Source organism: Bos grunniens, chromosome X (assembly GCF_055505025.1).
Source record: "Bos grunniens cultivar Pamir isolate PY7600 chromosome X, Bosgru_T2T1.0, whole genome shotgun sequence".
Classification (NCBI taxonomy): Eukaryota; Metazoa; Chordata; class Mammalia; order Artiodactyla; family Bovidae; genus Bos; species Bos grunniens.
This window is the reverse complement of record NC_141194.1, coordinates 118,971,746-118,999,340: the sequence shown is the minus strand read 5'-3', so window position 1 is coordinate 118,999,340 and position 27,595 is coordinate 118,971,746. Positions and strand designations below refer to the sequence as shown.

The window sequence follows — 27,595 nt, the reverse complement described above, 5'->3', positions numbered from 1 at the left end:
CTCAACCAGTTGCTAAAAGATACTTTTAACCAAAAAATTGAAGGCAAAAACTAAGAAAAAATATAATAATAAATAAATAGGACTCAGTACAAGAAAGAGGTGAAGTAAATTTATAGAATGATTATAAAAAGGCATTTTATAATGACAGCTGTGTGCCAGTACCAGAGATTAACCCAGTCCATTGGAGCCAGAGGACAGATAACCATTTGAGAAATGACTTAGAAAAGAAATTTAACTGGTTTGTACAGAGAAGGATATATCTATATCTCTATATCTATATCCATTGCTCTAGGAGTATCAGGGGCATTCCTGATACTTTGATGACTAAGCAAAGAAACACACAAGAAATATAAGAATTAACTCCCTGAAGAAAAAGGAAATTGTGTATGAGAAAAAAAATATAATCAAAGCGGTACAGGTGCAAAAATATTTATATATTAGTCATAATAAAATGAAAACTGAATATCTAACCAAAAATGGTTGTATACCTTTATCCAAATGATGGTGATTAAAAGAATGTTGGGTGGGTGATGGGTAAGTGTAGTGATAAAAGACTGATAGACTTTCTGTGCATAGTAGGGAGTCAAAAGAATATGTTTATTTATATCTATAAAAACTCAAAAATGTATGATTACTATTTTAAATATGGATAAATATACTGGAAGATTTTTTTTTAACTTATTAGGTGATAGAAGTTAGCTGTAGATGGTGGGAGTCAGGGGTGGGCAAGAATATGCCTGGGTACTGGGATTGCTGTTTCAGTTAAAATAGTTTGACTTTAAAATTAAGCACCTATATTAATTTAGGGTTGACTTTAAAATTAAGCACCTATATTAATTTAGGGCTTCCCTGATAGCTCAGATGGTAAAGAATGTGCATTCAATGAAGGAGACCCCGGTTTGACTTCTGAGTCAGAAAGTTCCCCTGGAGAAGGGATAGGCTACCCACTCCAGTATTCTTGGGCTTTCCTGGTAGCTCAGATCGTAAAGAATCCACCTGCAATGCAGGAGATGTGGGTTCAATCCGGGGTTGGGAATATCCCTTAGAGGAGGGCATGGCAACCCACTCCAGTATTCTTACCTGGAGAAACCCCATGGACATAGGAGCCTTGCGGACTTACAGTCCATGGGGTCGCAGAGTCAAACACAACTGAGTGATTAAGCACAGCACAGCACATATTAATTTAATAATAATACAATTAAATAGAACATATGAAAAACACTAATAATTTAGTGTAAGTATTTAACCATCAGTCCTTACAAAATATCAGCTCAGTTCAGTATTCCTAGTATGATATGTTAGCACAAACTGTCAATAAGTGTTGGAGTTATTATAATTGCTTTACTATCTGTTTTTGGCTTGAATAATTTGGACAATCTTCTGGCTGAATAAGAGCCATTTTAGTAGTTGAGTCTGAGAATGCTAATCTCAAACCAATAGTGGTTCCTCAGTGTTTTGATTTTTAAAAAACATTTTCTCACCTTAGTCACCATGACTTTTACAAGTTTACTCTTAGAAACCATGAGGGAATGAGTCCATGAAAGTCACTGCTGACAATATTATAATAGAATCTATGGCATAAAACTGATGTCAATTATCAATAGCACATAGAGTTCACTGAGTTTCTGCAGCTGTTGGCTCGATATGAGAATATTACAGTGGCAGTGTTATTCTTCATTTTTAATATTCATTTATTTCCCTTTCTAAGCATTTTACACCCATTTTCTCTATGGCAACCACATCATCTTAACCTTTAAAATTTACATAGATCTTGCATAAAAGTACTGTGTATTCAATTCTACACAGTATAAACATGAGGGCCAACTCTAATAGAAGATGCCCCTCTTGGAAATGGTCTGCTTCATTCATAAGAGACTTGGTTGGATTACAGACATTTAGAGTAAAGACACTATTCATATGGCTAAGTCTCTGAATTTTCTGAAGTAGCTAACTCTCTTGGGTAGCAAAGATATACAGAAGGACTTCAAGATGTCAAGAAAATCAAATCTGTTTATCGGAGTTGATACAATTGGGAAATGTGAACTTAGTACCATTAAAACCATGGGTATCTCATAAAAGAAAACATGGCTATTTAATATTATTCCAACCATGTATATTTAACAACTAGTACTTGAAGTACAAGGTGCTAATTGCCACTGGAATGCAAAAGTGATCAAGTGTGTTCCCACTTCGCTGGAACTTGACATGGAGTTGGTAAAATAGCTGTGCATGTGCATGTGGGTATGCTCAGTCGTGTCTGACTCTTTTGCAGGTCCATGGACTGTAGCTCGCAGGGCTCCTCTGTCCGTGGGGTTTCCCAGGCAAGAATACTGGATTGGGTTGCTGTTTCCTACTCCAGGGGATCTTCCCCACCCAGAGATCGAACCTGTGTCTCCTGCATTGGCAGGTGAATTCTTTAGCACTTAGCTACCTGAGAAGTCTAAAATAGCTTTACTAAGATATAAATATGATGTAAGCCCAAAGTGCTATAATTTATATAATAAACACAAAAAGTGCTTTAAGGGTGCAGATTAGGGGAGTATTCTAAGTTACAGAGGGTATTTAGAGAGGTGGTCACAGAGAAATTAGTATGTGATTTGAAAATTGAAGGGAGAAGGCAGAAAAATTGGAAGATGTTAGAACAGTCCCAGTGATGACACAGAATTAGTACAGTTCAGGAACTGAAGAAGTCTATGATGTGGTAGACCACACCAAACATACTGTGGTTGATATGTGTATGTGTGTGTGTGTGTGTGTGTGTGTGTGTGTGTTTGATAGGACACATGAAGAAAATATACTTGAAATATTGAAAAAAAGTATCTTTTTTCCCCCCACAAAAGGACAAGCTGAGATTCCATTTGTACTGGATTGGTTAAAAAAATAACAATAACTAAAAAAGAAAAACTTATATTTTGATACTTCTAGGTGTTAGATGCTATCATGTTTATCCTCAGCTATTGCCAATAAGACTACACAAGAATGAAGAATAGAATCAGATTTTAGTTACTCCTGTCCAGCACACTTGAGTCCAAGTGTCTTGATTGCATCTGAATGAAACTCTTTCAGATGATAAAGAAGCACTTGATATTTATCCTTGTAATAAAAGGGCTTATTTCTTGTTTTTCATTCAGCTCAGTGGATGGGTGTTACACAATTTGTGTGCCTCAGCTCAAAATCATGGGGACCCGGTATAGGTCTTAGGTATCCTAATCATCACATGCTAAAATTAGCTAGACCAGGAAACTTTCACCTTACTTTCCATTTTTTATCCTTGTTAACTTTTAGGTTAACCTAATGTTAGTTCCTCATTTGACTGGTTAGCCCAGGAATTAGATAAGCATAATGGAGTGGAAACCTTCAATAAGTTGTAAAACAAGAGCCTTGAGCGGGGTACGAGCAATGAGAAGAAATGAAAGCAACTACAATTGATTTTTAGTTCTCACACTTCCTCCAACCCCAAGATATCTTAGGATGCCTCAAACTTCATTTAGGGTACATTTATAAAATTTTATTTAAATTAATGTAGCAGTTCACCACTGTTGTGTGGAGAAGTATTAGCATCCTTTAGATAACTTATTAGGACCCTATGTTTTACTTTATTGAACATGACTCAATAATACTTTTTTCAGCATCTATTATGTGCCAAACACTAGGAATATACAGATGAGCTGATATTATGATATATAGACATTATAAGATAATAGCAAGAACTATAATACTGGTCAGATGTTGGCAAATGCAGTTAGAGGCACAGCATGTTATGGGAGCACCTGGGTATGAATTAGAGACAGAGAATGATTGAAGTGTCATGTCATAGATTGGAGGATGACTTGTCATCTCTGTTGCTTTATTTCTCAGAGGTCTTATGTAATGAAAAAAATAATGAGGTAAGTGGCAAGATATGGCTCTCATTTACTCTAGCAAAGTCTGAGCAGAATTAAAAGATCTATTTCATAGAAAGAAGCCTTCAAAAAAAAAGAAAAAAGACTTACCACCATCTTGATTCCCACCAAGGGGTCACAACCACTGATGGGTGCAGTTTGTAAGGCAGCACCTGTAAGAAGACATCTGTATGAAAGGAACTTTCACTCTTCAATTCCCTGCGAACCTAGAGGTAGGTTAGATATTTTTGGAACATGCTACAGGCAGCCAGACAGGTTGGGGATTTCATTTCAGCCCATCTATGTTCTGAAATAATGAAAGAAGCTCCAAGAAATTGTACCTGTCAAATCTGTCAGGGACTAAAAGCAAGAGGAGATCATTTTGACAGTTTTTAGCAGCCATTCTGCTGATCACCATGTTACTATCGCACTGTGTTCCTGGGGAAGTGATGTGTGTTTCAGAATTAACTCAAAAGATCTCTCAAATGTATTGTTGCATTTCAACAAGTTTGGAAAAGCTGATTTTATATCCTAGCAAGGCGTGTATTTAGAGATAGAGCGAGAGAGAGACTGACTTAATATATGTTGGATATGTATGCTGCTGCTGCTTCTGCTGCTGCTAAGTTGCTTCAGTTATGTCCGACTCTGTGCGACCCCATAGACGGCCTCCTACCAGACTCCTCTGTCCCTGGGATTCTCCAGGCAAGAACACTGGAGTGGGTTGCCATGTCGTACTCCAGTGTATGAAAGTGAAAAGTGAAAGTGAAGTTGCTCAGTCGTGTCCGACATTTAGCGACCCTATGGACTGCAGCCTACCAGGCTCCTCCGTCCATGGGATTTTCCAGGCAAGAGTACTGGAGTGGGGTGCCATTGCCTTCTCCGTGGATATCTATAGAGCAGACAATATGATCATATTCTCGTCTCGTTTCTCAGTTCTTGTTTTCTTGCTGTGGTTTTGACTCCTAAATAGAAATGAGCTTCCAGACACCCATGTGCAGCTGGGATGCATTGCATCTCTCATTTCCAACTTCACTGCAGGAAAAACAAACAAGGAAATAAAATGAAGCACATATCACTGGTTAAAAAAAAAAAAAAAAAAAAAAAAACAAGACTCTGTCCAGATGAGGGAGGTAGTATTGGCAATAAAAGAAGATGTTGGCTATGTTTCAAAATTGGTTTACTGGGGAATTTACTGGATTATTCTGAGTGTTAAATCATACATTCATTAGGCAGAAAGTTGTCTATTATCTAATCCAGCTCTTTTTCTTGCGATAGGATTGACTCATTATACTCTTCCAAATATTTTTTTGAAAAGGAGAAATTTTAATAATTTTTCACCAATATGTAATTGTTCACAGTTAGAACCAAGATAATGACTTGAATTTGCACAATGAATATGAATAGATTTCTATAGAATTTAAACAATTTAAGAACTTAATCTAGTAGAAGTATCACAAAGGTTATTGTTGTTATTTAGTGGCTCAGTCATGTCCCACTGTTTTGTGAGCCCAGCCAGGTTCCTCTGCCCATGGGATTTCCCAGGCAAGAATACAGAGTGGGTTGCCATTTCCTTCTCCAGGGGATCTTCCCAACCCAGGGATTGAACCTGTGTCTCCTGCATTGGCAGGAGGATTCTTTTTTTTTTTTTTTCTTTTTTCCAGTTCGTATTTATTTTATGCCTTTCTTATTGAAATAATTAGCACCTCTAAAACAATGTTGAATAGAATTTATAAGAGCAAATATTTTTGCCTTGATCCTGATTCTTGGGAGAGATAACTTTGGCATTGGCTGTGGGTTTTTGGAGATGCCCCTTATACCTTCTTTTTGTAGTTGGATAAGAGTTTTCAATCATGAATAGTTGTTCACTTTTACCAAATGCTTTTTATTCATCCTATTTTTTTTCTTTTTTTATTTTTTTCAGTTTATTTCTTTTTTTAATTTTATTTTATTTTTAAACTTTACATAATTGTATTAGTTTTGTCAAATATCAAAATGAATCCGCCACAGGTATACATGTGTTCCCCATCCTGAACCCTCCTCCCTCCTCCCTCCCCATACCATCCCTCTGGGTCGTCCCAGTGCACTAGCCCCAAGCATCCAGTATCGTGCATCGAACCTGGACTGGCAACTCGTTTCTTACATGATATTTTACATGTTTCAATGCCATTCTCCCAAATCTTCCCACCCTCTCCATCTCCCACAGAGTCCATAAGACTGTTCTATACATCAGTGTCTCTTTTGCTGTCTCGTACACCGGGCAGGAGGATTCTTTACCACTGAGTCACCAGGGAAGACCCATTATAAAATATATACATATTATAGAATATAGCTACAGGTTTATCTTTAAATAAAAATTATTGCTGAAGTGTGCTTACCAACAGCTGGCCTTCAGTGAGCTGCAATCTTTTGATATATATATTTATATATATGCTTATACATAATAAATTTATATATAATTTTATATACAAAAATATACAAAATTTTATATATATATATATATATATATATATATATAGAGAGAGAGAGAGAGAGAGAGAGAGAGTAATACCAAAGACACCATAAGAAGTGTCATCATGATGAAAACCTTAAAACATTGTGGGGATTCCCAATATGTGACCCAGAAACATGAATTTAGCAAATGCTATTGGAAAAGGTGCCAGTAGACTTGCTCAATGTAGGGGTGCCAGAAACAGTCATTTTGTAAAAACCACAGTGTCTGTGAAGCCCCATAAAGAAAGATACCATAAAACAAGGTGTGCCTGTAATTAAGGGCCCTACGTGTTTTGGGGGGTTTTGTGTCTTACACTTGTGTTCATAGTTAAAAACAAAATTCTTTCTCAATGTTCTTGTGCAACAGATCCCATTAGACTGCCAAGCTATGTTTCTTAAGTTTGTTTATCCCCTTTGGGAAGACCTCTTCACAAGCAAGGGTACCAAATGGCAGTACTTTTTGGTGAGTTTCTCCAAAATATTATACATCTTGAGAGAATTTTCAAACATATATTCTGAGTTGCACTCATGATGTTTCTCATTATCAGCATCAAACATCATTGTCCTACACATGATTCCTCAACATTGATAAAACTCTACCATGGAATATCATTGCCTGCTTTGTTGATCACTGAGCATTTTTATTTATTACTATTATACATAATCTCTACTGGGTTTTCTTCTTACTATAAATAGGCTTTGTTCTTGACTAGCTCTTTGAAAGAACCATTAATTATCAAGGTCGCTGATAATGACTGTCCTTTGCCACAGCTGGCCTTGTCTCTCCACCATACTCCCCATAGACTCTACTGCAGTGAGCCTGCATCAGGATCACCTGGAGGGCTTCTAGAAACACAGGCTGCAGGTGTCTCCGCACAGCTTGATTGGTAGGTTTGGAGCGAATGGGGCTGAGAATTTTGGAGAAGGCAATGACACCCCACTCCAGTACCCTTGCCTGGAAAATCCCATGGATGGAGGAGCCTGGTAGGCTGCAGTCCATGGGGTCGCTAAAAGTCCGACACGACTGAGCGACTTCACTTTCACTTTTCACTTTCATGCATTGGAGAAGGAAATGGCAACCCACTCCAGTGTTCTTGCCTGGAGAATCCCAGGGACGGGGGAGCCTGGTGGGCTGCCGTCTATGGGGTCGCACAGAGTCAGACACGACTGAAGTGACTTAGCAGTAGCAGTAACAGGACACGACTGAGCGACTTCACTTTCACTTTTCACTTTCATGCATTGGAGAAGGAAATGGCAACCCACTCCAGAGTTCTTGCCTGGAGAATCCCAGAGATGGGGGAGCCAGGGGCTGCCGTCTATGGGGTCGCACAGAGTCGGACACGACTGAAGCGACTTAGCAGCAGCAGCAGCAACAGGATCCCTGGAGAAGGCAATGGCACCCCCACTCCAGTACTCTTGCCTGGAAAATCCCATGGATGGAAGAGCCTGGTAGGCTACAGTCCATGAGGTCGCTAAGAGTCTGACACGACTGAGTGCCTTCACTTTCACTTTTCACTTTCATGCATTGGAGAAGGACATGGCAACCCAGTCCAGTGTTCTTGCCTGGAGAATCCCAGGGACAAAGGAGCCTGGTAGGAGGCCGTCTGTGGGGTGGCACAGAATCGGACACAACTGAAGTGACTTAGCAGCAGCAGCAGCAGCAACAGGATCCCAGGTGATGCTGGTACTGCTGATCTGGGTCCTCACTTGGAGATTTGGGCCTTTACCAGCAGGCTTCATGCCAGTTGTCACAGCTGGAGCCACTCAATTCACACCTGTTGATTCTGTGCCACGCCCATTGGGAGGAATACAGGCCTTTCATTGATTCAGTAGGGTGGCATAACTTTACAGCAGATTTGATGTGGGTAGCAGAGCTGAGCCCTTGATGAGTTTTCCAGCTCCCATAGGTCCCTCATCCCTTCCTGGATTCCTTGCTGGACATGCTGTTTCCTCTGGGAGTAGGACACTTGGATTTTCCCTCCTCGGATCTTTCTGGAAGCTGAAGACGAGCAGGTAAGTTCACTTTCCACATCTGGGAATCCATCTGTTTATCTTCTGGACGTGTGTGACCCTGTGCTCACTCTGGCATTTTTGGTTTGCCTGTGCTCATTTCATTCCATGGCTTGTTAAGACTTGCAGTTTGTGTTTTCTGTGCCAATGAGTCTAGTGTCCTGAGACAGGCATTCCAGAGCCAGTCCTCAGATACCCCAGGCTACCTTCTCTGCTTTTCAAACATGGGTTATTTACTCAGCTGAACAACATTGTTGCTGTTTCTATGACTGCTGGCCACTCTCTCTTTCTTGACTTCTATACAAGTTTCCAGACCCCTCAACCCCAACTCTGTCTCCATCAGCACTCTAAGAGTCTGTGCTACTTGGTGTTTTTCATCTATAAATGAATAATTTTCTGATAAGATTGTGCATCTCAGCTGGAAGGTTCTAATGCCACCTACATGCATGACTTGGGTCCAGGTAAGTCAACTATATATTTCCTGTTTAAACCTGTGTCAGAAAGTCTACGGACTTGCTATGCAAGTGTAGCCAGAGGACCAGTGCCTTCAGCATGTTGGGGGAGCTTGTCAGAAATGTAGAGCCTCAGCCCCACATCAGAGGCACTGAGTTAGAATCCTTGTTGTAATAAGAGCTCTGTTAGATGGTGAGTAGGAGGGGCTTGAGCTCATCTCCTCTCCCAGGAGAACACCAAAATCACGACTAACTGTTGAACAACCATTGATTAAAAAAAAAAAAAAAAAAAAGACTGGAACCTACCAAAATGGATATTATATTTAAAAGGATATTGTACATGTCAAGGACAAAAAGGAGCAACCACCTCAAGATGATAGAAGGGTGCATACTTACAATATGATCAAATCCCATACCACAAAAGATATCACAAGAAACAACCAATGTGAGTGAACACAGAGGTTCTGGGATCCTGCAGAATTGTGGGTTGTTGGCCATAGTTTACATTGTTAGCTGAAAATTCACCCAACACAGTTCTATAAAATTACATCAATGGCAATAAGAAAACTGAAAAAAATAGTGATTGATAAGGTTGAGTCACCATTATTCTCAGATAGAAGCAACTCATCCTGTAAGTGTTAAGCTATATATCAGTTCTTTACAATGTACATGAAAAACACCTGGGGCTCTTCTTACAAATTTGGGAAACTAATTCTTCTGGGGCCTCTGCAAAGGGCTTAAATTGGAAATACACAAAGTGTCCTTCAACATACAACAACCTGGTAGAATCTCAATGCAAACACACAGAGTGAAAGATGCAAACAAAGTGCCATTCAGTTTATTTATAGAATTACTGAAAATGGAAACTAGTTGGCAAACTCAGATCAGTGATTGCCCGGAAATAGGGGGAAAGAAAGGGGGAGATGACATTTACAGAGGGGTGTGAGGGAACTTTTGGCGGTGATGGTTCTGTTCATTATCTTGGTTCTAATGATGGTTCACATGTATACATATCTTAAAACCATCAAATGATACAACTCCCGGAGTTCACTCAGACTCACGTCCATCGAGTCAGTGATGCCATCCAGCCATCTCATCCTCTGTCGTCCCCTTCTCCTCCTGCCCCCAATCCCTCCCAGCATCAGACTCTTTTCCAATGAGTCAACTCTTTGCATGAGGTGGCCAAAGTCCTGGAGTTTCAGCTTTAGCATCATTCCTTCCAAAGAAATCCCAGGCCTGATCTTCAGAATGGACTGGTTGGATCTCCTTACAGTCCAAGGGACTCCCAGGAGTCTTCTCCAACACCACAGTTCAAAAGCATCAGTTCTTCGGTGCTCAGCCTTCTTCACAGTCCAACTCTCAAATCCATACATGACCACTGGAAAAACCATAGCCTTGACTAGACGGACCTTTGTTGGCAAAGTAATGTCTCTGTTTTTGAATATGCTATCTAGGTTGGTCATAACTTTCCTTCCAAGGAGTAAGCGTCTTTTAATTTCATGGCTGCAGTCACCACCTGCAGTGATTTTGGAGCCCCCCAAAATAAAGTTTGACACTGTTTCCACTGTTTCCCCATCTATTTCCCATGAAGTGATGGGACCAGATGCCATGATCTTCGTTTTCTGAATGTTGAGCTTTAAGCCAACTTTTTCACTCTCCACTTTCACTTCCATCAAGAGGCTTTTTAGTTCCTCTTCACTTTCTGCCATAAAGGTGGTGTCATCTACATATCTGAGGTTATTGATATTTCTCCCAGCAATCTTGATTCTAGCTTGTGTTTCTTCCAGACCAGCGTTTCTCATGATGTACTCTGCATATAAGTTAAATAAGCAGGGCGACAATATACAGCCTTGCCATACTCCTTTTCCTATTTGGAACCAGTCTGTTGTTCCATGTTCAGTTCTAACTGTTGCTTCCTGACCTGCATACAGATTTCTCAAGAGGCAGATCAGGTGGTCTGGTATTCCCATCTCTTGAAGAATTTTCCACAGTTTATTGTGATCCACACAGTCAAAGGCTTTGGCATAGTCAATAAAGCAGATATAAATGTTTTTTTCTGGAACTCTCTTGCTTTTTCCATGATCCAGCAGATGTTGGCAATTTGATCTCTGGTTCCTCTGCCTTTTCTAAAACCAGCTTGAACATCAGGAAGTTCACGGTTCATGTATTGCTGAAGCGTGGCTTGTAGAATTTTGAGCATTACTTTACTAGCATGTGAGATGAGTGCAATTGTGTGGTAGTTTGAGCATTCTTTGGCATTGCCTTTCTTTGGGATTGGAATGAAAAGTGACCTTTTCCAGTCCTGTGGCCACTGCTGTCCAAATTTGTCCAAATTTGCTGGCATATTGAGTGCAGCAGTTTCACAGCATCATCTTTCAGGATTTGAAATAGCTCAACTGGAATTTCATCACCTCCACTAGCTTTGTTCATAGTGATTCTTTCTAAGGCCCACTTGACTTCACATTCCAGGATGTCTGGCTCTAGGTGAGTGATCACACCATCGTGATTATCTGGGTCATGCAGATCTTTTTTGTACAGTTCTTCTGTGTATTCTTGCCACCTCTTCTTAATATCTTCTGCTTCTGTTAGGTCCATACCATTTCTGTCCTTTATTGAGCCCATCTTTGCATGAAATGTTCCCTTGGTATCTCTAATTTTCTTGAAGAGATCTCTAGTCTTTCCCATTCTGTTATTTTCCTCTATTTCTTTGCATTGATCGCTGAGGAACATGTGAAGTTTATTGTATCTCAATTATAACTCCATAAATCTGTGAGAATTAAATTAAAAATATCACTTCTATTTTATGAGCTTCCAAATTACCTAGTAAATACGCTTTCATTGTTCTGCTTAAGTGATTAATAATTGCAGTTGACACTGAAAATGCCAATGAACTAATGTAGTTGGGCTTGAACTTTTGTAGACATGTTACAAAGTGAGTTTATATCCCAGAGAAGAATAAGCCATCGCCTTTAAAAATGGCCTATTCTTAATTTTGCCAAAGGATAACAGTGACATACATAAAAGCACTGTCCTTATTCTGCAAACTAAATGTAAAATTTTACCTTCTTCCCTGAATTCTGTATCCAATTTTTAAAAGGTAATGCAAGATAGCCTTCTAAGTTCTGATTACTGCAATTACAACAGCCTAACTAATTACATGCTACCCTACTTTTTACCACCATGCCCTTGGGAGGACGCTAGCTGAAATTGGTTTCCGATTGCTCAAGCTACAACTCAGGAAATGAAAGGTTTTCATATTTATCATTAGAAATCAGCTTTTTGGGGCCTAAGGTAGCAATGATTTAATCTTTGTTTCACTCCTTTTGGCAGTCAGCAGGTACACAAACCATGTTTCTTGGAAATGAGCTTTCTCTTTTATTCAAATCAATGAACCAGGTTGGCCCCATGAGTAGAACTACATTTGGCACCTTAACCTAAGAAAGTCATAAAAACATGTCAAATGCCATCAAAGAGGGCTAGCACCTATAAATGAAAGCCTATATGTAGAATAAAAGTAAATGTGAAGTTGGTGTCCCAAAGAACATTGCTCCTGCTCCTTTTGGTCAGTTTTCATTGAAAGTGATCAGCCCTGATTTCCTATCAATCAAGGCAGATTTTCATTGAGAATTTTTCTTTAGTGTTTTGATTTAAATATGCATAAGTGCTATAATGATGTTCTGAGAAAGGTAATATGGTAGCACAGAGGAGAAAGCAAAAAGTATTTCATGGGAAATATGATGAGCATTGTTATGCTTAATGGCAGCTGAATTCCTTGAAGAAATGTCATTTGATCTCTATATTAAAATGTGGGTAGATTTCAACAAGTAGAAATGGGAAGATTATGGGAGTGATGATGAGAAGACAGGATGGAGAGGACATTCAATCATCATATAAGTGTGTTTTTAAAGTTATTTTGGACTCAGGCATTCATAAAACTCCAAAAAGTTTAGTTGTGTTGCTTGTGAGGAAGGGTTGAGAGAGAAAGAATCTTTACTTCTTAGCTAGGTATAAGACTTATACATGTCCTTTTCCTGGAATACCTGTCTTTTCTTCTGTCTCTCTGACACTTGTGAATACATCATGCCTATAGGATACAGACAAAAAATAGGTATTATAAGCATTGCATAATAGACATTTTGTTTCCATATACTATTTATGCAAATCTGAAATCTATCATGATGACTGTTTTCAGAATGACATATCCCTATACATTTTGTCATATTCAATCCACCTTATTAAAATTCCATAGTATCTGCACATATGAATATATATTTGAGAATGTGTATTTAAAGAAGCAATGAGAACATTGTTAAACCATGGTTTCACTAATCTTCAAGCATAAGTCTCATTGCTGATTAATATAAATAATACTCTCAGATTTAAAATCATGTGTTAGACAATGAGTGAAAGAATAACAAAATCAGACCTCAGGGGACTTTTTCACAAAAGCCGCACTTTTCCCAGTAGAGACCACCTGGAAAAGTAACTTTCTTCAATTATTGAGAGAATAGTTTACAGTATATCTGGGGGCTTAGAGATTTTGTGATGAACTTCCATGTACATGGCCTTTAAGCATATTAGAGGTCTCTTCCCTTCTGTGGTCCTGCCCTGGGGCAGACAAACCTCTGTGTTTTGGGAGTCCCTGGTATTGGTCCATAGGTTAGTAGGGATGTTTGAGTTCTAATATTGGAATTATTTTTGTCTCATCCTATAGCTTGAGTGAGTCGTTTATGATTTCTTTCATTTCCATATGAAAGAAAACTGAGAAGGTTAGGGTTAGTATGATGGCACTTTGAGTGTCAATGTATATTTACACCCACTCTTCAACAAGAAACCAAATAAAGGTAATGACACTTAGACGTTCATCCATAATTGATCACTCGAAGATACTTTTGATTAAAATATCAGTTACTTTTAAGATTCAAGTTGGAAACTACAAAGACAAAACAGTAAAGGAGTTATGTGTTACAGACTACATCCAGGATGCTTGAATTCAAATCTCTGTTCCATCACTTGCTAGCTATGTGACTTCACAAAAGGCAGTACATCCTCCTTAGTTCAGATTCCTCAGCTGTCCAAAGTGCTAATAACAGAATTTCTTTCACAGTGTTTTGCTGAGGAGTATATATGAATATGTATGTATTTACCTCTCTCTGGGTCTGTGTGTCTTCATCTACAAAATGGATGAAGGTGTGAACCAGATATTTCCTTATTTTATTTTCATAGGTTACTTATATTGTCTATGAGATATAAAAGTTGTCATTAGTTCATATGCTCCTTAATATTTCATATACCAAGCTATTTTTAAATCCCAGAGCTCCAGTTTACACTATTTTTTTTTAACTAAAAGGATAAATCATAGAAAAATGTTATTTTCTGGAAACTCACTTCTCTTCTGTGGTTTAACATTGAAAAAGATGCCTGTGTCTGCTGAGATAGGAGTTATCAAAGATCACCGAGTATGATTGACCTAGTTCTCATTTAACACTGTGGTGAATTCATAAAGTAAATTTACAGCTCATGGCCTTCCACCATCCTTGTATGATGGCTTTTTCTTAGGCTCACCTTACATTCATGAACATTTCAACTTAGTACTTCTTTCAGGCATTTTTTAAACCATCAGTGGAAATCGGGTTGTTTTGTTCTTTTTTCGCCTTCAACTTCCATCATTTTCTGAATTCCATCTTCAATTTATTTATGAGAACCACAGTACCAATGAAAGAAAAGAAACTTGAATTGGATGGAAATTATGTAGTTGTCCAAAAGACATCTTCTAGTCTTACTACTTTGTGTTTTTTGTGATTTTAAAGGCTTCTTGGACATCGTGTTCAGTTCAGTCAGTCGTGTCCAACTCTTTACAACACCAGAGACTGCAGCACACCAGGCTTCCCTGTCCATCACCAACTCCCAGAGCTTACTCAAACTCATGTCCATTGAGTTGCAGATGTCATCCAACTATCTCATCATCTGTTGCCCCCTTCTCCTTCTGCCTTCAACCTTTCCCATCATCAGGGTATTTTCCAATGAGTCAGTACTTCACATAGGTAGCCAAAGTATTGGAGTTTCAGCTTCAGCATCAGTCCTTCCAATGAATATTCAGGACTGATTTCCTTTAGGATGGACTGGTTGGATCTCCTTGCAGTCCAAGGGACTCTCAAGAGTCTTCTCCAACACCACAATTCAAAAGCATCAATTCTTTGGCACTCAGCTTTCTTTATGGTTCAACTCTCACATCTATACGTGACTACAGGAAAAACCATAGCTTTAACTACATGGACCTTTGTTGGCAAAGTAATGCCTCTGCTTTTTAATTTGCTGTCTAGGTTACTCATATCTTTTATTCCACGGAGCAAGTGTCTTTTAATTTCATGGCTGCAGTCACCATCTACAGTGACTTTGGAGCCCAAGAAAATAAAGTCTGTCACTGTTTCCATTGTGTCCCCATCTATTTGCCATTAAGTGATGGTACCAGATGCCATGATCTTAGTTTTTTGAATGTTGAGTTTTAAGCCAGCTTTTTCACTTTCCTCTTTCACTTTCATCAAGAGGTTCTTTAGTTCCTCTTTGCTTTCTGCCATAAGGGTGGTGTCATCTACATATCTGAGATTATTGATATTTTTTCCCAAAAATCTTGATTCCAGCTTATTCATCCAGCCCAGCATTTCTCATGTACTCTACATAGAAGTTAAATAAGGTGACAATATACAGCCTTCACATAATCCTTTCCCAATTTGGAACCATTCCGTTGTTCCATGTCCGGTTCTAACTGTTGCTTCTTAACCAGCATACAGATTTCTCAGGAGGCAGGTAAGGTCATCTGGTATTCCCATCTCTTTAAGAATTTTCCACAGTTTGTTGTGATCCACACAATCAAAGACTTTGGCATAGTCAATAAAGCAGAAACAGATGTTTTTCTGGAATTCCCTTGCTTTTTTGATGAGCCATCGGATGTTGGCGATTTGATCTCTGGTTCCTCTGCCTTTTCTAAAACCAGCTTGAACATCTTGAAGCTCATGGTTCACATACTGTTGGAGCCTCACTTGGAGAATTTTGAGCATTACTTTACTAGCATGTGAGATGAGTGCAATTGTGCGGTAGTTTGAACATTCTTTGGCATTGCCTTTCTTTGCGATTGGAATGAAAAGTGACCTTTTCCAGTCCTGTGGCCACTGCTGAGTTTTCCAAATTTGCTGGCATATTGAGTGCAGCACTTTCACAGCATCATCTATTAGAATTTGAAATAGCTCAGCTGGAATTCCATCATCTCCACTAGCTTTGTTTGTTGTGATGCTTCCTAAGGCCTGCTTGACTTCACATTCCAGGATATCTGACACTAGGTGAGTGATAACACCATCTGGGTCATGAAGACCTTTTTTGTATAGTTCTTCTGTGTATTCTTGCCACCTCTTCTTAATATCTTCTGCTTCTGTTAGGTCCATGCCGTTTCTATCCTTTATTGAGCCCGTCTTTGCATGAATTGTTTCCTTGGTATCTCTAATTTTCTTGAAGAGATCTCTAGTCTTTCCCATTCTATTTTTTTCTTCTATTTCTTTTCATTGATCACTGAGGAAGGCTTTTTTTTTTCTCTCTCCTTACTATTCTTTGGAACACTGCATTCAAACAGGTATATCTTCCCTTTCTCCTTTGCTTTTTAACTTCTCTTCTTTCCTTAGCTATTCATATTACATAACAAGAAAACAAGTAAAGTGGCAGAGGCTTTTTTTTCCATCAGTGTAAAAGAATGTTTATTACCAATAGTGTTATTTCCGAGTTAATTGGGTTCTCTTATGAGGTACAGTTTTTGAATAGAGAAGTAAAGAGATGGAACCAAAATTTACTATTTTAGGAAGAGACCTTGTATTATATAACCAAGACTATATACTCAGTGTGGCTAGTAAAACCAGTATTTAGAGCATAGGCTTTGGTAAAAGAGAAACCTGAGTTCAAATTGTAGCTCCAATAGAGCCTATATTGCTTTGGGTAAGGCAAAGTGTCAACTACCTCCATTTAATGGAGATTAAATTAATAGATATCCCATACATCCTTGTAAAGATTAGGTAAGGTAATTTTTATTATTATATGGTATTTAGTAAGATAAATTTTTTTTTGCTGATTTTTAAAATTTTAGTTTTGGTGTTTAAAAATATTCACAAAGTTGACATTATGCTATATATCTTTTTTTGCACAAATATTAAAACACTTAGGTATAAAATATGTTGGTCTCTCTATTCTTTAAATCACTGGTCTTTGATAAAAGTAGCAGAAGACTGTAAGTGATATTGAGAATTCAACAATTTGCCCTAAAACCTGTAGAGTTGAGCCCAGATTCTGACAAACTAGGATGAGTTATTGCACCTTGGCTTTAAAATTCATTATTGTTTCTGTGAAGGGGGAAAAAAAACCTGGTGATTTTGCAAAGGCTGCCCTGAATTGAGACTTTTTAAAGTTTGAATGCATGTCCTCAATTGTTTTCATGTCAGTATCTCTCACAACTTAAACTTTAAGATACTGACATGAAAACAGTTGAGGATATGCATTCAAAGGTTAAAATAGATTTAACAATCATTAAATCAAGCTAATAAAGTTTTGGAAAAAGAGATTGAAATTATTCACATTTAGAGGAGAAAAAGATGCAATCATTTATATGGTGTTTAATATGTGTTTGTTAAAATAAGTTCAGAAAAATATTTTATTCTTAATGGAATAACTAGCTTAGTCTATCACTGCAATAAATCACATTTTAGAAGACAAGAAAATTAAGGCTTGGAAATTAAGACAAGGAAATTTGGAAATTAATAATTGCCAAATCGATGATGATACTGATGAAGATAAGGATAGTGGTGGTGATGATGACAGCAGTGGTCTTTTAAAGAATAACAAAGTGCTTTTCCATGATTTTCTGTTAGTGTGTCTTGGATCCTTCATATTTTTCACAGGGTTATATGTTTTTAAAGCCTTGTTATTTTCAAATGCATAATAACCTGACAGGTATCTTACAAATACTTCCTGACTGGGAAATCTGAGGTGATTTTCCAGTCAGTATATATACATAGCATGAGATCTGAAACCAGACAGAATTTAGTTACAATACTGGCCCTACCACGTTGTGGGCCTGTGTGCTTGGTCAAATTACTTTCAAAACTTCAATTTCCTCATCTGTAAAATGGTGATAAAAAATAATCTACTAGGGTTGTTGTTAGAATTAAATGAAATTTTATATGCAAAATAATAAGCATAATTTCTGGCACATTGTAACTGCTTAGTTAATATTGAGTTTCATTTCTTTCATCATTTTATATTTCCTCTCCTATACTTGGAGGCAGTATAATATAAAAGAAAACATGCTCTGCAACCACAATGCATGGGTTCAAATTTTACCTTTGCAATTACCACAACTTACATGTCCTGTGACCTTGGGCGAGTTTTCTAAGTATTTTGTGCTCTAGTTTATTCAACTATAAAATGGTGAAGAGCATAGAAGGATTCTGTGAAAAGGAAATGTGATAATGTATGTAAGACACTTGAAACAGTGCCTGGAGCATGCCAAGTTCTCCATAAATTATGTTTCTATAAATTCTAACATTCACTCAGGTTTGTAGTGAATGAATGCATACACTTTTTTGAATGTGAAATTATGGTCCATTTAATAGTGACTATGAGATCGAGTGGAAGAAGCACAAGCTGGAATCAAGATTGCCAGGAGAAATATCAATAACCTCAGATATGCAGATGACACCACCCCTATGGCAGAAAGTGAAGAGGAACTAAAAAGCCTCTTGATTACAGTGAAAGTGGAGAGTGAAAAAGTTGGCTTAAAGCTCAACATTCAGAAAACGAAGATCATGGCATCCAGTCCCATCACTTCATGGGAAATAGATGGAGAAACAGTGGAAACAGCGTCAGACTTTATTTTTTGGGGCTCCAAAATCACTGCAGGTGGTGACTGCAGCCATGAAATTAAAAGACACTTACTCCTTGGAAGGAAAGTTATGACCAACCTAGATAGCATATTCAAAAACAGAGACATTACTTTGCCAACAAAGGTCCGTCTAGTCAAGGCTATGGTTTTTCCTGTGGTCATGTATGGATGTGAGAGTTGGACTGTGAAGAAGGCTGAGTGCCAAAGAATTGATGCTTTTGAACTGTGGTGTTGGAGAAGACTCTTGAGAGTCCCTTGGACTGTAAGGAGATCCAACCAGTCCATTCTGAAGGAGATCAGCCCTGGGATTTCTTTGGAAGGAATGATGCTAAAGCTGAAACTCCAGGACTTTGGCCACCTCATGCGAAGAGTTGACTCATTGGAAAAGAGTCTGATGCTGGGAGGGATTGGGGGCAGGAGGAGAAGGGGACGACAGAGGATGAGATGGCTGGATGGCATCACTGACTTGATGGAGGTGAGTCTGAGTGAACTCTGGGAGCTGGTGATGGACAGGGAGGCCTGGCGTGCTGCGATTCATGGGGTCGCAAAGAGTCGGACACGACTGAGTGACTGAACTGAACTGATGAGATCGAGTGGTGCATTTTATTGAAGGCAGTACTTGTGTTATCTAAGCATCAATTAGTATATACTTCAGGCTTTCTTAAAAATCATGTGTACATTCATTCAAAATAATAACAATAACAATGTGTTGGATGAGTAAAGCTTATGAATAAGTAAAATGAATGACAGCAATCTTATAAGGGACAGGAGGGAGAACTAGAGAATGTTATGTTCTAAGTTACCTCTGAAGCAGTATAGTAGTATTTGAAAGCAGGCTAAGATTAATTATAAATGTATATTTCAAACTCTAGGAAAATCATCAAAACATGTAACAGAAGAAGTAAAAATTATGTTCTATGAAGGACAGAAAATGGAATTATATTAAGTATCTAAAACCTGAGAAAGCAGAAAAATAAGAAAAGACAGAACAATGGCAACAAATAGAAAGCAATTACAGGTATGGTAGACATTAATTCAACCGTATCAATAATCATTTTAAGTGTAAATGATTAAATACACTGATTAAAAGAAACTTTAAGAGCGGATCAAAAACAAGACCATACTATATACTGCTACAAGAAACTCACTATATATGTAAAAACACAACTACATTAAAAGTAAAGAGATAGAAAAAGTTATTCCAAGATCAAGAGAAATTGGGAATAATTATATTAATTTCCAATAAATCATATTTTATAATAAGGACAAGTATCATGGATAAAGAAGGGAATTATATAATGAGAAGGGTGTGAATTCTTTAAGAAGACATAACATAATGAAGATTTAACTCTAAGAAGACGTAAAAACCCTTAACCTACATGACTTAACATAGCAATAGAGCATCAAAATATTTGTAGCAAAATCTGATAGAGGTACAAGGAGAAATTGACACATTCAGTATCATATTTGGAGACTTTAACACTGTTCTATCAAGGTTTAGTATATCCAGCAGGCAGAAAATCAGTAAGGATGTAGTTGAACTGAATAGCACTGGATTTAATTGACATTTATACAGTTATTCAACAATAGCATAATACATATTCTTCACAAGCTCACATAAAACATTCACTGTAATAGACCAAATTCTGGGCCATAAAAATACCTTAACAAATTTAAAAAATATAGAAATAATGCAAAGCATGTTCTCAGACCAGAAATTAGTTATAATTATATGACATCCTAGAAAAAAATAAAGCTATAGATGCTAAACAAATCATTGGTTGCTAAGGTTCCTGAAGAAGGGAGCAAGGAATAGATTTGTTGGCACACAGGGCATTTTTCAAACCCTGTAATGGAGGATAATATGACACTATACCTTTGTCAAACCTCATAGAAATGTACAACACAAACAATTAACATTAATATAAACTATGGACTTTGGTTAAAAAAATAATGTATCAATATTGGTTAGTCAGGGCTTCTCTGGTGGCTCAGACTGTAAAGAATCCACCTGCAATGAGGGAGACCTGGGTTCAATCCTTGGGTTGGGAAGATTCCCTAGAGAAGGGAACATCTACCCACTCCAGTATTCTAGCCTGGAGAATTCCAATGACAGAGGACCCTGGCAGGCTCCAGTCCATGCGGTCACAAAATTTAGACATGACTCAGTGACTTTCACTTTTACTTTCATTGGTTAGTCAATTGTAACCAATGTACCACACTACAGAAGATGTTATTAAGTTGGTGAAAACATACTTGCAGTTTTAGACAGTGAATTTTGTAACTAGGTTATAACTATTATAACATTATAACTAGGTTCTAACACATCTTTATTAATCAAAATAGAAACTGTTACAATCAACACATTTTTGTCAACAAGAAATAATTTTGTTTATTCCTGTACCATAAGAATCCATGCTTTGGGATTTGTTGAACATTTGGAAAGTGTTTTCCGTACAAAAAGTTGTCAAGATGCTTGAAGAAGTGGTCGTAGGTTGACATGAGGTCGGGTAAATACGATGGATGAGGCAAAACTTCATAGCCCAATTCATTCAACTTTTAAGAGTTGGTTGTATGACATGTGGTCAGGCATTGTCATGGAGAAGAATTGGGCCCATTCTGTTGACCAGTGTTGGCTGCAGGCATTGTAGTTTTTGGTGTATCTCATCGATTTGCTGAGCATACTTCTCAGATGCAGTGGTTTTACCAGGATTCAAAAAGCTGTGGTGGATCAGACCAGCAACAGACCACCAAACAGTGACGATGACCTTTTTTGGGAAGAACTTTGGAGCTTCTTCTTGGTCCAAGCACTGAGCTGCTTGTTGTTGTTTTCACGTAAAATCCACTTTTCCTTACATGTCACAATCTGATCAAGAAATGGTTTGTTGTTGCATACAATAAAAGAAGAACAGCACTTCAAAACAGTGATTTTTTGTTTTTGTTTTTGATTTGTGGTCAGCTTGTGAGTCACCCAATCATCAAGCTCTTTCACCTTTCCAATTTGCTTCAAATGCCAGATGACCATAGAATGGTTGATGTTGAGTTCTTCAGCAATTCCTCATGTAGTTGTAAGAGGATTGGCTTCAATGATCCTTTCAGTTGGTCATTGTCAACTTCTGATGACCGGCCACTGTGCTTATCTTCAAGGCTCTTGTCTTCTTTGAAAACTTTCCTGAATCACAACTGCACTATATGTTCCTTAGCAGTTCCTGGGCCAAATGTGTTGATGTTGTGAGTTGTCTGTTCTGCTTTACGACCGTTTTGAACTCGAATAAGAAAACCACTCGCATTTGCTTTTTGTTTAACATTATTTCCCTAGTCTAACATAAATATAAAATAAACAAGTAGCAAGTCATTAACAAAAAATATAAAGTGATAAATGTACATTATGATGTATAACATAACCATATTTAAGAATGTATTCCAATATCAAATGACAAAGTTCAACAGTGCAAAACTGCAATTACTTTTGCACCAAACTAATAGGGGAAAGTGCCAGGGGAAGGAGTTATATGGGAACTCCCTGTACTATGTCTTCAGTTTTTTCTGAACTTAACACTGCTTTAGAAAAAGTCTCCTAATTAAAAGAAAAATCACTTTGCTTTCTTTATAAATGATTTCCTAAGAGATGTCAGTGGGAATTTAATGAAAACCAGGCATGAATATTATTCATCATCTTTCTGTGCCTGGAAATATTTTCTGTAGTGCTTTACCAAAATCCCAATGATTTTTGAATAGAAATGGCTAGACTTTTCATTTCAATACATGTTTATACAGCATTTATTGCCTTAACCCTTAAGGACTAAAGAAAAAATGCTAACATAATATACAACCAAACAAAATAAAGGTAGAGTTATTATCTTGGAGGGTATACGGAGCATGAGTAAAAGAATGGGTGGGAGTCTGACCATGGTATATAAACTAAAATAAGTGTACCAGCTTTGAGAAGATGACTACACACACACACATATATGGATACAAGAAAAGTCCACATGCTATTTTATTTCCTGACATTTGGGAAAAAATGAAATTATAATATGTGTTCATGTATAATTTTTTTAACCCATGAAACATTTTATAAAAATAGAAAAATTGTGCCAATATCAGAATGAAAACAGGCACCTATTAATAAGAGGACTAGAAAAGCAGAAAACCACAGTCACATTTTTAAAATATCAGCTTTAGGGGATATAATTCATATTCTATACAACTCACAGATTTAAAGTACATGATTCAATGGCTTGTAACATATCTCCTCTTCTCCACAACATGGAACTGTAGGAAAGGCTTTCTTGTTGATGAATAGAGCTAACATTTGCAAACTGGTTTAGGATGATTACAGGGAAGCTCAAAGTATTCACTTGCTTTAAGGAATCCCGGGATGGGTATCACTTCCAGGCACCTGATAGATGCAAACGCAAAGGTTCTCTGGAGGAAGGTGCTATTTTACCCTGAAATCTCAAGGAATTTCTGTATTACATTTCTATGGCCACTTTAACAAGTTACCACAAACTTAGAGGCCTAAAACAACACAAATTTATCTAAATTTCTATATATTAGATGAGACTAGAATAAACTATAGCTATGTGCTGTGCTTAGTCTCTCAGTCATGTCCAACTCTTTCTGGCCCTGTGGACTGCAACCTGCCAGGCACCTCTGTCCATGGCGATTTTCCAGGGAAGAATACTGGAGTGGGTTGCCATGCCCTCCTTGAGGGTATCTTCCCAATCCAGGAATTGAACCTGCCTCTCTTATATCTCCTGCATTGGCATTTGGGTTCTTTTCCACTAGCACCACCTGGGAAGCCTAACTATAGCTATAGAGTCTATGTATTAGAAGTCCAACAGTAGTCTTCCTATGCAAAAGCCATTCCCTTACCCTTTCCTTGTGCTATACAGTACCTATGTTCCTTGACTCATGAACCTTTGCAGCCAGCAATATTGCACCTCTTTGACCATTTTGTTCTAACTTCTTTCTGACAGTTGTATCTTCTTGATATTTTCTTTTGCAACAGACTTCCAGCTTTAGACATCTGTGTGATTACACTAGGCCCACCTCATTAAATCATAGTACTATCTCTATTTTCAGTTCCAATTATTATCAATCTTAATTCTATTTTCAGTCTTAATTGTCCATTGCCAAAATCTTAACATATTCATAGGTTCCAAATATTAGGATACCAACATCATTGTGGATGGGACATCATTTTGTTCTACAAAAATTCTCAATATTGACATTTTTTCAGTGCCAATAAGCATTACACAATCAATAACCTCAGATATGCAGATGACTCCACGCTTATGGAAGAAAGTGAAGAGGAACTAAAAAGCCTCTTGATTACAGTGAAAGAGGAGAGTGAAAAAGTTGGCTTAAAGCTCAACATTCAGAAAACGAAGATTATGGCATCTGGTCCCATCACTTCATGGGAAATAGATGGAGAAACAGTGGAAATAGTGTCAGACTTTACTTTTTTGGGCTCCAAAATCACTGCAGATGGTGATTGCAGCCATGAAATTAAAAGACACTTACTCCTTGGGAGGAAAGTTATGACCAACCTAGATAGCATATTCAAAAGCAGAGACATTACTTTGCCAACAAAGGTCCGTCTAGTCAAGGCTATGGTTTTTCCAGTGGTCATGTATGGATGTGAGGGTTGGACTGTGAAGAAAGCTGAATGCTGAAGAATTGAAGCTTTTGAACTGTGGTGTTGGAGAAGACTCTTGAGAGTCCCTTGGACTGTAAGGAGATCCAACCAGTCCATTCTGAAGGAGATCAGCCCTGGGATTTCTTTGGAAGGAATGATGCTAAAGCTGAAACTCCAGGACTTTGGCCACCTCATGCAAAGAGTTGACTCATTGGAAAAGAGTCTGATGCTGGGAGGGATTGGGGGCAGGAGGAGAAGGGGACGACAGAGGATGAGATGGCTGGATGGCATCACTGACTCGATGGAGGTGAGTTTGAGTGAACTCCGGGAGTTGGTGATGGACAGGGAGGCCTGGTGTGGTGCAATTCATGGGGTAGCAAAGAGTCGGAAACGACTGAGTGACTGAACTGAACTGAATCAAGGATAACCTAACATGTAAGTTGTCGTGAAGAGGAATAAACAAAATAAACTTCTATGTTGGAATAATCAGATATTATAAGACAACTATTGTTATTATACAATATAACACATAAGTTTGTAGTTGTCAGGAAATAAGAAATCATAAATAGATCAAGCAAATTTACAAAAGGAAAGGGCTTCTAGAATTGAAATATACAATAAGCAAATACAAAAGGAAAAACGTCTATTTCTCCTTTTAATAAAGCAGAGCAGGTAGTTAAGACCAGCAATAATGCTGGGAACAGCTAAAAGGTCTGGATAACATTTTTTTTTTAATTTCTTTAGGTCATTGCAGTACTAATGGGGCAGTGAAGAATTTTGGAGCCAATACTCAGGAGAAAAAACAAACCCAGAAAGGAGACTATAAAAATTAAGGTCCACCCAAGGGCATTTACCTACGATGGAAGATGCTGCTGCTGCTGCTGCTAAGTCACTTCAGTTGTGTCTGACTCTGTGCGACCCCATAGATGGCAGCCCACCGGGATCCCCCATCCCTGGGATTCTCCAGGCAAGAACACTGGAGTGGGTTGCCATTTCCTTCTCCAATGCATGAAAGTGAAAAGTGAAAGTGAAGTCACTCAGTTGTGTCCGACTCTTTGCGACCCCATGGACTGCAGCCCACCAGGCTCCTCCATCCATGGGATTTTCCAGGCAAGAGTACTAGAGTGGGGTGCCATTGCTTTCTCTGATGGAAGATGCTACTGAGAGGCTAAAAAGCCTGGCATTCAAGGTCTTTACAGTGTGATCTTGACTGAAAACTTAAAGTTATCTCCCTTTGCTTTCACAGTACAGTGCCAAGCATTTATGTGCTCTTGGGAAATGTATTAAATTGAATGGTAGTTATATTTTTGCCTCAGGTTTTACCTGTTATTAGTTTCATGTCCAAGCACATTGACCAATTACACTAAAACTTACTTGAAATAAGCAGAGCTCTGGTTGTATAACTGTAAGGAAGATAATTAATTCAATTTCTAACATTCTGATAATGCTTGTGATCTAGATCTTTATTAAAATTGTAACACTGAATTCAGTATTATACTAACCAAACCATCAGCCATTTTATCCAATTTGTCTGATGAGCTGGTATCTCCATGGGTCTTCTTATCTACTAAGACCATCATGCTTGGAAGACAAATGCAGTCATTTTCTCTGTTCAGGATATATTAGTCATCTGCATCAGTGAAGGGCAAATCATGGTTATGAGAAAAATCAGGCCCTTGAGGAGTCTATAGTCAAGCTCCAGGATGAGTAAAATCTCTAAAAAAATCAGCAAACAACTCTATTTGATTAGGATGCTGAGACACTGTTGATAAAATTTTGATTATTGTTTTGTGAAACTAAATACTGCATAGGAGAACATCATAGTTGATTGTTTTCACTGTATTCATTTGAACATGACTATTATCTTGATATTGCAATTTAGAAAAAATATTTTAACAGCACATTGCAAATTAATCCTTTTTGATACTAAACTGAACTCAACTGAACTGAACTGATACTAATTATTAGATAAATGAAGTGCTAAAAAATTCAACATTATATTACCAAATTGAAAACAAAGTACAATTTTTCCCCCTCTTGGTTTGAGCATTAATTAAATTTCAGTTAGACAGTCTTTAATAAGTCCTAAACTTGGTTAATAATTAAGCTTTTTGTCTTTTTTGAAGATAGTGGAATATTTGTTTATCGCATTTAGTTTAAAACAATTTGAAATTTAAGGGTTTTGCTGCAAAACAGATTTTAAAAAGGAAATGCAGCTGTCTTCATAAATAATTAAAGATTATTATGACTGGTCTTTTCCTGGAGTGAATGCATTTTAAATTTCTTACTTTCTTAACAGATTTACTTAGTGCTGAATGGTTTCCAGTTATGATCAGCTGGATATATTTTTATAAACTTGAATGATGGTTGCACATTTGAATATATTTTATATTCTAATTATTAATAAGGAGTAGCATAGTATCTCCTATTTTCCAAAGATTGTCTTTCTCGAGCCAATGTTTTGTTTTTGGAAAGAAAAATGAAGAACATCTCAGTTAATACAAAGAAAGAATCTCTGGATGACTACTGAAGTCTATACAGTTGGCCTGCATTCTTTACAGAAAAATCAAAATACCCTACTCTTTTTAGCATGATTGGTCTCCTCTTCCCCACCCCATGCCCATTTTCAAGTTCCCCCCCCTTTTCAAGTTTCCTTCTGTACAAAATTCAGAACCTACAAAGCTAGTTATGTCATGATCTCCATTCTCAAGAAGTTCATGTACAAGGTAAGTATTCAATCTTGGTGACACAGTAAAATCATCTGGAGTATATTATAAAAATCCCAATGTCAAGATCATACTCTAGGACCATTAAATCAGACTGCTTATGAGGCAATACCAGGCATTAGTACTTCTTAAAACATCCCAGGTGCTGCCAGTATATTGTCAAAGTTGAATAACCCTTGCTACATCAGCGGTTCTCAAAATTTAGAGGTATATCTGTATTAATTATGGAGATGGTCAGAACATAGATTACTGGGTAACACTCTGAAATTTCTTTTTTTTTTTTTGAATATTCTTTTTTTTATTTATTTTTTTTAAATTTTATTTTATTTTTAAACTTTACATAATTGTATTAGTTTTACCAAATATCAAAATGAACCCGCCATAAGTATACATGTGTTCCCCATCCTGAACCCTCCTCCCTCCTCCCTCCCCATACCATCCCTCTGGGTCGTCCCAGTGCACTAGCCCCAAGC

At 37.7% G+C, this 27,595-nt stretch overlaps 1 long non-coding RNA gene across 1 annotated transcript; it reads left to right on the top strand.

Annotated features, from left to right (window-relative positions):
• The first annotated feature begins 6,543 nt into the window (after positions 1-6,543).
• Positions 6,544-26,646, top strand: LOC147341239 (uncharacterized). The gene is made up of 2 exons (XR_015159508.1): positions 6,544-8,384; positions 25,141-26,646. It is a non-coding gene; the product is annotated as an uncharacterized LOC147341239 (long non-coding RNA).
• The last annotated feature ends 949 nt before the right edge of the window (positions 26,647-27,595 follow it).